Source organism: Palaemon carinicauda, chromosome 24 (genome assembly GCF_036898095.1).
Source record: "Palaemon carinicauda isolate YSFRI2023 chromosome 24, ASM3689809v2, whole genome shotgun sequence".
Classification (NCBI taxonomy): Eukaryota; Metazoa; Arthropoda; class Malacostraca; order Decapoda; family Palaemonidae; genus Palaemon; species Palaemon carinicauda.
In genome coordinates this window covers 63,232,698-63,235,197 of record NC_090748.1, presented here as the reverse complement: position 1 = coordinate 63,235,197, position 2,500 = coordinate 63,232,698, and the positions used below count along the sequence as shown (strand labels likewise).

General features: G+C 33.9%; 1 protein-coding gene across 1 annotated transcript in view; it reads right to left on the bottom strand.

Annotated features, from left to right (window-relative positions):
• Positions 1 to 2,500, bottom strand: part of LOC137618127 (globin CTT-VIII-like) — a 642,050-nt gene that overhangs the window by 545,338 nt on the left and 94,212 nt on the right. The window lies entirely within an intron of this gene.

Genomic DNA, 2,500 nt, shown 5'->3' with positions numbered 1-2,500 from the left:
ATATACTGTATATATCCTAACATCACGTCATGACTATCGATTAGTGATGGAAAAGGGCTGATACAAAACTGCGCCCCTATAATATATAAATGGAAAATTTCTGAAAACAAAGAAAGAACGAATGATTATATCATAAGCTAATTGGGCAAATTTTTTCCTTTAAGCAATAAGATTTAGAGGGGAAATCACTTGTGGCATCAATTTTTTTACGAAAACTTTATATTTTAATTTCCTGTACTTTTTCTTGTCTTTGGGGCTAGAGTTTTGAAGGAAAGATAGAAAAATATCATTTTTGTACGGGCAGTTGTTTCATCCTATAAGTTCAACTCTAAAAAGGAACATATTTTCTTATAAAATGGTAATGAATTATGAATGATAATAATTCCCCTAAACATGTGTTCATGAAAACTGGCCAAACCCCAGTTAGGAATTGACATGCCTGCTGCCTTTGTCCTGCAGTGAACTAGAAACCGTTGCATTTGTTGTTTGTGTATATATATATATATATATATATATATATATATATATATATATATATATATATATATATATATATATGTGTGTGTGTGTGTGTGTGTGTGTGTGTGTGTGTGTGTGTGTGTGTGTACAGAGTCCATGGCAGGAAAATGGCTTCAGACATATCTTTAGTCATATTTGGGGTTTGCCCAGTTTTCATCACCATAATGGCCAAGGCGGATTAGTGATGGTGGGGGAATTTCGCCTGATTACTCACAGCAATCCAACCTAATATGGGTTGAACTGACTAGTACAGGCTTACAAATCATGACGATTAACAAACCCTTTCACCTAAGCTATGGTATCGCCACTTAGAAAGGGACATATATATATATATATATATATATATATATATATATATATATATATATATATATATATATATATATATATATATATATATATATATATATCCTCCCATTTCCTCCTCCAACTTCTATTAGCTTACTTTTTTAATCAACCAAATTATTACCACATATTTTTTTCCGTTCAGTCATTTTCTTATCATTGCTTTCCTCCAATTGCTTTCCCGTCTACTCTGTACAATCACATAATACATAAGACCGTAACAGAAACCATTAATTTTATGCCACCAACCCTCTATCCAAACACTTTTCCATAAAGCTTTTCCTTTTCTCTTCAGGCACTCCTTGCATGCCAATAATGTCATCTCTTTCTCTTTAATCTACTATCTTTATTCAAATCCCTTAGAACAACCTCTCTTAAATGTTTTCCAAAACCATCTTATGTTATTCATCATTCTTGAACCATATACTCTAAATATCACAAGTTTTATTATACCCAGACTCAACTTCATCCATGCAATCTTCAAACTAACAACATTTATTCTTTTACATCTATACAGTCTTCATTGCACTGCAAATACGCCTTCTGTACTTTTAGCTACCCCAGCTAAATGGCAATTAAGCCTTACCTTTTAATGGTAATCACAGTTTCCCATTCTTTAGGAAGCATGAAGTACCATGACTGGTTGAAGGGTTTTCTTAACTGACAACGATGAGTATTAAAGAAATTTCCCTATGCCTGACACTAGATTCTGTCACAGCCACACTGCATTAAGCGGATAAGTAGTTGATAACCTATGACCTGATGAGGTTATAAAAAATATTTTCCCAAGCATCGAGTGTCGAGGCTTACAAAACCTTTAATGTTAGGTTGTTTTTTTTGCGTATCCCTATGTTCAGTGTTAGCGCACAGTGGGGCTAGAAGGACATTGTTGTTATCGCGTCTGCTATTTCTTCTGATGCCAGGAACTGAAGTACCTCAATGTGGCCTCCCTCGACGTTTGCCGAAGACGACAAAAAAGTAGCTTCCCGCGATAGAAGAGCTGAACTTCCTCCTATAACTACCCAACCAAATAGTCAAAAGTCTGCAGACTTCATCGGCTGTAATAGAGCTATAACAATATCCATTGTGCTAATTGACTATGAGCACTTAACCTTTCCCCGCTGGTCTATGATCTTTCTCTCTGTGTCTATGTATACGTTGACCAAAGTCAAAATCGGTAGAAATTATAACGACGGATTTTTTAAAGTAGATATCATTATTAAAATATTTTACATTAAGTAAACCTCTTTTTAAGCGTATTATTGTATATATAAATAAATAATAGAAAAAGGTGCCCTTGGAGATTACGTTCTCTAACGTGTTACTTGAATAATGTTATGTTTCAGCTCAGAGGAGGACACCACATAAGTACCGTTTATTTCTTGAACTATACTTGAGTGTGACCATGCCTATTATTTCTACTAGGATAATTGAAATCAGGATTTTTTTTATTATGTTTATGGATGATTATTTACAAAGACGTATAAGTAACCTCTATTTCTAAGACTTTATCCAAATAGATCCAAATTATAACAACAAATTTCAATATATGGGCAATTATAACCGCCTCTCTCTCTCTCTCTCTCTCATCTTTAAGTTACATTCGTCCAGGTATACCCAGGACAGCAAAAGAAAA